Raw genomic sequence first — 10,088 nt, 5'->3', positions numbered from 1 at the left:
CAGACCAAATAAAACTCCGGGCCAGATGTAGCTTCTATGGATAGGAAAATAACTGAGAGGAAACAAGAAGTTAACAGTTGAAACAACAGTAAAATTAATAAGACACTAACATTGCTTGGACAACAAAGCAGAGAGTTTTCTTCAGTCCTCTGTCACTGTCAATTGGTGTCCATGTCAGCCTGAAGTTTCCTGATCCTGATGAACTCTTGGTTACACCTTGCGGTCCGCTGAACAGGAGCTCAGTGGTCCTTTAATAAACAGGAGAGACAGTTTAGATATTTCCAAAGCTTCCCAACCTCCTCAAACAAGTGTTTTTGAGTTTTTCACTGATATACAGTTTTTAGCAGTGGCGGTTTCTGAAATGGGCAACTGACCAGGTTGGCATCTTGTGGGGGGCAGCATGTGCGACCTCACACCCACCTCCCACTCCCTCTTCCAGCCGCCTGCTCTTACAACCACAGGATCCAATTGTCAACAGTACCTAATTGTGAGGATCTGTGTTTTCTCTGTGTTTATTTTGAGGTTTCTCTGTGTTTATTTAGTTCTGTTCCCCTGCGAGTCTCTGTGCCGTCCTGTCCTGATTGTTCCCAGGTGTCTCGTTCCTGTGATGACCCTCCTTGTGTACTCAAGTCTACCTATTGTCTTTGTTTCTTGTCAGGTCCTTGTCTATGGTTGTACGTCTTGTTTCCCAGTTGTTCCGTTCCGTGTGCTGGAGTTATTAAATATTCATCATTTAATCATCTTCAACCTGGGCTCACCTGCGTCTTCCTCACCATCAACACCTGCAAATCATGACACTAATACACCAACATCCCCCCAGCTCCCTTTGCCAACAGAGTTGTTGGCGCCGCAAAGGTGGGTCACCCAGGCTGCCAAACAAGCTGAGACCGCCTCTGGTTTTTAGGTTTTTCACTGTTGTTTATTTTCAGTCAGAGAAATTGAACTCCAGATTTTGTCTCCTGAAAATGCTGACACAATCCAGCTTTCATTTTAGGAAGCTCCTGTATTGATCACTCACTCAGCCTGGGTAGCTTCTGCTCTGACGCTGATTTCCAGAGTCTCACTAACGTTTGTGTAGATCTGAGCTCCATGTTCAGGAGTTGGAGGCAGAAACCTGGGCAGATATTCACCTGCTGTGCAGGACGGAGCTGCAGGATCCACTGGAAGAAAATAACCAAGAAACTAATTAATTCAAGCTGAAAGGAGCTGATCAGTTTGGTCATTAACTCAAACAACAGGTGTTTATTGGAATGTAAATATTTAATCAAACAAGATATTGCAGTTGTAGTTAAATTTAGTTGTGATATATTCCTTCATGGACTTTGGGCCAAAAGTGTGACTTGTCTATTTTAATCTGTAGTAGTTACTGATATTTGAAATAACTTCAAATAAATCCAACATATTCAGCTCAGAAACAAACACTCCAAGTCCAGAGCTGCTCTATGTGGTTCAAATCAAGCTCATCAAATGATGCAGTTTTACCTCTGAAACCAAACTGGAGAGAGATCTTGTACATGGGATCGCTGGGTGTTATCACTGACTGTACACCAGTATAGCTGTCAGTCAGAGTGATGTTCTGTCTGGGAAAATCCTCCATCATCATCTGAACCACATACAGACCTTCATCACTGCTGATAGTGGGACTGAATGACAGAGAACAAGACTGGAAGAGAAGAGAAAGGAGAAGAGAAAGATCCAAATTAAAACTGAATCAAAGGATTATAGATTAAGTAAAATATATTTTATTGTCATTTTATTACTAAAAATCAGATTCAACAAAACATGACCAGATTTCTCTGGGGTTATTCATTAGATAAGTGATTGAAAGTAAACTAGATAAAACAAAAATACATCAAAGCACTAATATGTCATAAAAAGTCTAGTAATGTAAAGTCCATAATTTTAACAGCATTTCTGTCATGTTATGTAGAATGTTGAAAAGGGTCCGAATGGAGAGAGGCTGAGGCACGGAGTAGATTTGAAGATTTAATACAAAAAATATGGGAGGACAGGGAACCAGAGGAGAACAAGAAAATATCAGTAACAAACAAAAGCATGAAAACCATCCCAGTTTGAACAGGCTCTAAATGCGCTTTACCACTGGCATTAAGTCTCTTACTTAATGTACGGTTTGGTTCTTCCCCAGATAGTGATCTTTTCCATTTATACGGTCTGTTCCTTGTTATTGTGGGTGGGTCGTGAGCAGCAGCAGCTGATGTTTCTCTGCTGATGTTTGCAGACACTCAGCCACAGAGACACTCGAGGTTCTAGTTCTGATGGACTAAAATAAACCCAGATATTTCAATATGTCTTATAGAAATTCAACTGGCCCAAACATAATGATAAAGACTCAGATCAGCTGACTATTTTGCAATACATATACCGTATTTTTTGGACTATAGGCCTCTACTGCTTTCCTCAGCTTTGAACCAGGCGGCTTATAACCTGGTGAAGCTTTTCTGAGGATTTTTCTTCAACCACCAGGGGGCTCTTTAGCAGGAAGTGAATCATTTGAAGTCAAAATTGGAAATCAAAGAAGAAAGTGCTGATTTTCATTTAGAACAAGCACATGCTAGCAACAGGCACGACAGAGAAATGTTTTCAAACCCATACACCTCATCACAGAAACCACACAAAGAAGTTCATATGATGCAGCTTTTAAGTTGAAGGCCGTCGATCTGGCAGGACAGGAGGGAAATGGGCAAGAGCAGATGTCATGTGACCAAGATAAAAATAAGTGGTAAAATCGCCCTTTTCTGAAGTTTCACAAATCAGAAAAAGGGGTAACACTTTATTTGAAGGGGTGTTTATAAGACTGACATGACACTGTCGTAAACATGGAGTCTTTATGAATGTTTATGACGGATGTCATGAAGTGTCATTCAGTAAATAATGACACTTTTAATGCAAAGTTGCTCTAAATGTTGCACTAAAAGTCCATTAAAAGTGCCAACTTTACATGATTTTGTAAATTATGATAATTTAATGCAAAGTTGGCACTTTTAATGGACTTTCACGTATGAACTTAGTTTTAAATCCAAAAGAGAAGAAAATTCACATCACAAGTTAATATTATGTATTTCCAGTCTTTCCCACTCTCAGGAAGCTGAGCGGCTGGATCGTTTTTTCTTTATTGCTGTTCGTACTTCAGAGAAACAAACTGCTAGCAGCACTGCTAAATCTCATTCATTCTGCTCCAAAACTAAGTGCATCCTGGCTTTGATTGTGATTAAACTCATAAATAAACTCCTCTGTACTGAGCAGCTCTCTGATAGCAGAAGACATGTCCGCAATACACAGCTTTAATGTTTGAAGTTTGCTGTCAGGTAATCATGAATCAATCATTCAATACCATAACTGGCTTGGTCCTGTAGTACTACCCCTGGAGTAAGCACCAAAATCTGAGAAAAGTGAGGTAGAGCCATGCCAGATCTGCTAATGGAAAATTAATCTGGCCGGACCGAGACCGTACTAGTTAGAAGTGGTCTAGTGGAAAAAAGCCTGAAAAGGGTAGAACAGGGAGATTATGGGATGTAATAGGAGGAAATACACAAGGAGTGACTAAGAATGGGCTGAATGCATACTGGGGAGGTTGATTACTACAAAGAACACATAGCTGATTAGAAACACATGGCTGATTAGAAACCGGTTGCAAGTTGAGAAGGAGCGAGCGAGAGAGAGAAAGAGATTGGCACAGGGGCCAAAGGAGAGTACACAAGGGACTAGGAAATGAATCTAACAATAAAGAATCACTAGACATGAGAAACAACAAATTCATCCCAGGGTGAACTCTTTCACATTTATTCACTTGTCACATTTAATAAAATATTTGGTAAATTCAAGCTGATTAGTGTTACTGACTGCAAATCAAGTTCTTGTAACTCCAACATTTATACTCACTGATGAGACACTGAGGACAGACGGAGGAGTGCAGGTGATGCACTCTGATCCGGCTGCATATCTGCATCTGACGTCGTCTCCATCCGGGTCAGAGACCAACAGGTTGATGTTCCTCTGACAGTTCGAAGGAACTCTGAGAGAAAAGAAACATCTCATAGAACATACCAACCACACCTCCATCAGTCCCTTCAGGTGTTTGTTTCATCATTTTAAACCTGTCTGACTGGTTCTTCAAGGTTTCTTCTTGTTAAAAATCTGATTTTAATTATTACTGATTCCATATGGAACAAGCAGCAGAATAGTTTCACTTCAGTTTTGTAGTGATGAACTTTCTACAGAACAAACTTACCCAAATTTATTTTGCAGTGATCTATCTGAATGTTTTTTTTCAATGCAATAATGTTCACTTAGAAGAAACAGCATCAACTGGATTATCAAATAAAAAAAATCTACTTTTGTAATCAGCCTTGTATTTTTATGACATTAATCATGTTGCCAAGAGTAGTGGTGGTAGGAGGTGAGGAGAGACGCAGGATCCAGGTATGAAAAATGATGAGTTTAATGAACATGCTCAACAGTCAAAAACTGGCAGGCAGCACGGCAGAGCGGAAAAGACGGAGGCTCAGCACCGGTAGCAACTGACTCAAAACAAAGACTGACACGATGAGCTAAAGCCAGCACAGGACTTGGCAGTTCAACTGCGCCTGCAGACTAAGACACAAGTAGACCTACGTTTGACAAACTTAGACAAGGAACACAGACAACAGGTGAGACTAAATACACTGGGAGGGTAATCACAGGAACGAGACACAGATGGGATCAATCAACGGGGAGGACAGGACAGAAACTCACAGGGAAACAGGACTAAACACAGAAAATCTCAAAAATAAACACACAGAAACACAGATCATGACACATGTTTTACTTCATCTAACATTCTGCTCTCTTCTTCAGAACCTGATTCACATAGTTTTATCTGCAAATGCTCATTAAGAACATAATACAAAACATACACAATGATCATCTCAATATATTGGAGTCAATCAAAGGCTCAGTTTATGGATAAAATATTGTAAATGATAAACAGAATTACCTGACCAGAGGGATGATGGTGGTCTGGGGTGATGAGCCTGGTTTGTTGATGTCAGAACGGTTTCTCCAGTCAAAGTGCCATGTAAATCTTGATGAGCCAATCCCATTTCTGTTTTCTGCCCAGTTTGTAGCATAATCCCTACAGTGGATGATAAGATTTAGAATGTTAGGGTGAAATAATGCAGCATTTAGGATAAAATCTCTAAAGACAAACAAAATTAGATACTTTTATGAATCAGTCCTGCAGGAGTTTAGGATTTTGATCTGTTCTTGGTTATAATATGAACATAAAATATATTTCCATTAAATGCTGAAGTGGACTTACACGTAATCCTGGATAGTCAGGAATGAAGGGTACAGGGAGAAACTTAAAGGATATGCTTTCTGACACCATTCACCTCTGCTTTCATCGATTAGATAAACTGGATACCCTCTACAGTCTCCACCACAAAACAAAGAGTCGAACTCTTCACATGAGCTGAAGCTCAACCTGTAGTCTAGGGTTGACTGTGGAGTTAAAGTGAAGAGTTGGTAAATACATCTTATTTTTTCCTGAAAAAAAAAACAAACAAAACAATTATTTTTTTGAAGAAGCTCAACTTACTGGGTATACACCTGACTGAAGGTCTCCAACAGAAACACTAAAGACGCCGCCATAAATAGCAGCTTCAGCTCCGCTGATTAACAGCAGCAGCAACACAAACGACAACATGGTGACAGACTGAAGGTTTCCTGAGAAAGACTGAGAGTTATTAGAGACAAATGAAGTTATTCTTCCACAGATAGACTCTGATTCACACCCACCACTCCATCCATGGATGGTTCACTGGTATGTCACAGTTTAATGGACCAGGATGTTACCTGGTATGAGGAAAAACTCTGATGGCTGAAAGTTTACATCCAAAGATAAAAACTGTGAAGTATGATTTGCAGTAACTAGAAAAATCAAAAACCTTTTGTTTTAAAAAAAAAATAATACGTGAAGGGGAACAATTTTATCTGTGAGCAGATTTTAAAACTCAACACAGCTTCTTCTGCAGAAACAAAAGAAGCTGTGTTGATGTGAATCCAGTTTAGATTCACATCAACACAGCTCGATTTTTAGTAGCATCCAATAAAACTAGGTTTTCATGAGTATTCTGTCGGAAAAAGTTAATTTAAAATAAAAATGTTGGTTTTGTGGTTGCTTCATTCCAGCTACTGGAAGGAAAATATTTAATCTACCAGATATTTCTCAGCTAAGCTGTGGTTAAATTTGGTTTTGTTAATTTTTTTATGTGTTTTAGGTGTAAAGTGTCTATATTAATGTGTAGTAATTATTGATATTTCAAATGTTTACCAACAGATTCAACATATTTTGCATGAAAATCAATTCATCTTGTCCAGAGCAGGTTGATGGGTTCAAATCAATCTGATCAATCTGAGCAGCTTTTCCTCTGAAAACAAACTGGACATGGATTCTGCTGATGGCGTCGCTGGGAGTTTTCACCACTTGTGAATCGTTATTATCTGTCAGAGTGAAAGTCTGTGTGGGAAAATCCTCCAGAAGCATCTGAACCGCTTACGGACCTTCATCACTGCTGTTAGTGAGACTGAATGACAGAGAACAAGACTGGAAGAGAAAGGAGAAGAAAATGATCCAAATTAAAACGGAATCAGACAATTACAGATCAAGTGAAATATATCTTATTTTCATTTTATTGTAAATTATATTAGATCATTAGATTGGGTCATTTTAACGATAATTCGGCTGCTTAACAAGTTGAAACCTTGTAGTGGTTGTTAGACTTATATCTGTCTGAAACCAGCAGCTCAAAAACTATGATTGTGTCAGAAGCTCAGAGCTCTGATCCTGCAGCAGCTTGCAGATCCTGGAAACGTTCAGTAAACCTCAAACAAATATTTTATTACCAATATTTTGATCTTGAGATTGAAAATCATTTTTCTCTCAGGTTTTACATCATCGTAGGAGTTTTAAAAAGTTATGTAATGAAGCCCTAGGCGAAAATTCAACATGTAAGACTCTTCCGGCATCACCTATCACCACGCCTTCACCCCAGCCAATCAGGACGCACCACCTCTCTACCTCGATCCAATCAACTGGCAAGAGCTCCTTCAAAAAGGCGAAGCAACCACGGATCCACCCGCTTCAGCTGTGTTTCAACCCACCTCCTCCCCGTTTCCACCACCAGCCTCCCAGACGCCTCCAGGTCCCCTAAAGACTCCTCTCAAGACTCCTCTCTCCAAGCTCCGCTCCACCACCAGTGACTGGGCCCGGGGGAAGACCTACCTGACCTTCATTCGAGCCGATCATTCAAGCTCGCTGCGATTCTCAGCCACACGTCTTCCGCCGGTGTCCAAGCGCCAAATTCTCGGTCCAATAAAATTGTCTAACTGCTGTTTCTCTCTCCGTGTGAGTCTCTACAGATTGAAATGCATTTCAGAGAGGGACTCTTTCTAATCCAGATTCATTAATGAAGCCGACTGCAAATCCAGATTCTTTATTATCAACATTTGGTTCTTTCTGATGAGACGTTGAGGACAGACAGTGAATAAAACTCTATATCAGCTGCATATCAGCATTTAATGTCGTCTCCTGGGTCTAAAACCAACAAGTTGATGTTTTTCTGACAGTTTGAATCAACTCTGTGAGAAAGAAACACAGAACACAAGTTATGTGCAGTTTGTTTTTTCATGTTTGTTTCATAATTCAAAACTTGTTTTTCCCCACAACATTTTTTACTAAAAAAAACAAACAAAAAACATTCAGTTTCATCTAATAATAAACTCAACCACAGTATACACACATAATCAAATTTACTTTATGCTGAATTGCCTGATTAGGTGTTTTAAATAAAATAATGTTCACTTTGAAGCAAAAGCATCAGATTAACTTTCCCATCAAAGAATCGACTTTTGTGATCAATTTTGTATTTAAAAAAATAAAAGTAGCTGTCAGGTGATGATGAGGAACATAAATCATAAAATCCTAAATAATTTCAGTCAAGAAAGTCTGAAAGAGTTTAATTAAACTTCAGGAAACATATTTCTCTGCTGGGCTAAAATATCTTCCAATAATCAGACACTAGGTGGTGCTGTTGTAGCAAATAATCAACATCTCAGTAGGTGAAAGTTTGAGTCATTTCTGGTTTAAACAGCTCATCTTCAGTAAATCAGAGATACATTATCAAGATACCTGATATAGGAATAAGTATAATAACGTTTTGCTCAGTTCTTATGAAAACAAAATACTTTAATCTAAACAATAAGCCTTGTGGTTCAGATGAGGAAGGATTGCACTGGGACAAATCATGTTTTGGTCACAATCTTTATTGTCTAATGAATTTCAAAGACTCAAGAAAATACCTCTGGTTTCACACATTCTTTATTTCTATGCTCTTGTGTTTGTGCTGCTAAAGTTGGTGGTTAATGATCACAGCTGAGGTTTCAGGAAGTCATTAAGACACAACAATGCAGAAAGGAAAACGATGATCTTTATGTCGATGGTGAGCTTCTGAGTGGAACCAAACTCTTCAGCATCTTTATAATAATGTTGACTTATATAACTGGTTTGTTTATAACCACAACTCTTCACCTTTCACCTCTTCAGCTTCTCCATCATGACAGGATGTATCTGGCAAATAAAAGCTAAAACCTGCAGCCACTGTCATCAAGAACCATCTTCAGTGTAAAGAGAAACATGAAGTCTGTGATATGATTGCAAAACAGACATAATTTCTTTATTATTATTTACCATCCGGAAGTGAGTTTGAGATTCAGAGACATAAATGACATGAAAGATCTTTGTTTAGGTCTCTAAGATTTCACCCAAAATCTTAGAGACCTAAGATCTCTAGTTCTTAGGTCTAGATAATAATATGTTATAGTTTAAGCATGTCATTTTATTATGTTTGCTTTTATTGACAATTAGAAATTATGTTTGAGAACATTATGACTTTACAGTATTTGCTCATATTGAACACAATACTATAAAATTTCCATTTGCATTGATTGGAAAATCAATCCAAATGATTTTGCTTAATAAATCTGATCTTTCCTGGAAAGTGTGTTAACACATTTCCCAGGAAAGATCAGATTTATAATATTTTTAGCCACTAGGGGCCTTGAGTTGTAGCTCCCACTAAAGTACTGCTGAGCAGCTTTAGCGTTATGTCAGAAGGCAGTCCTTGTCTTCTCAGCTCCTCTTTGATCTGGAGAGGAAAAAACATGAAATCAGTTTTAAATTATATAAACATTAAGTCACACAGAACAAAACTAAACCACAGTTCTCCTTGCATGCAAGTGACACATTTTCAGCCTTTAAGGGTTTCCATATCACCACAATCTCACTCTTTCAGTCACTACCCAAAGCTTGTGATCATAGATGAAGGAGGGAATGCAGATTGATGAACAATTCAAGAGCTTCACCTTTCAGCTGTTTTTCACCACGATAAATGTGTAAAGTTTCCCTCAAATCAGAAACAAAACTCTAGTTAAACCTGCTAGACTGGAACGAACCACATTGTTGTCTTTAACACTGACGTCAACAAGGTTACTGACCAGGTTCATGATGGTTGCAAAGTCAGACTCCAGTGATAGTGAGGTGGAGAGCTTTGCATTCAGAGCCAAAACATAATCTAGAAGCACAAAGAGTCATTATTACTATTTAACAAAGAACAACAGAAACATTTTGTACAAAAAATGAAGGAACCCATAAGGTTAGGACCTTGGTAAGTCTATATTTGTATGGTGATGTTCTCTAACACAAACTTCTGCCACACTTACATGGTCCTGGGTCTGGTGTCCCATTTGGGGTGGAGGATGTAGGAGGTGTAGATGTTGTGGTGGGTTGGTTGGTTGTAGTTCTCAGTGTAGTCATAGTTGGTGGAGGTGTAGTCGTATTGGAGCGGGAAACAGTTGCTGAACATACGGACAAAGCAGCAGATTGGCATCAACATTATCAGTTCAGGAAAAACTGACCGACTTCAAACTCAAAACCAAAGCAGGGTTTTCCACTCACTGTTCCCAGCCGTCACAAAGACGCATCGAAGGTCAGACTGGTACACAGAGCCGGAGGAGCTGAGGAGGTAAATAGA

The sequence above is a fragment of the Poecilia mexicana genome, unplaced genomic scaffold (genome assembly GCF_051168715.1).
Source record: "Poecilia mexicana isolate PSO_F unplaced genomic scaffold, ASM5116871v1 scaffold_18, whole genome shotgun sequence".
Taxonomy (NCBI): domain Eukaryota; kingdom Metazoa; phylum Chordata; class Actinopteri; order Cyprinodontiformes; family Poeciliidae; genus Poecilia; species Poecilia mexicana.
This window is presented reverse-complemented; position numbering follows the sequence as displayed.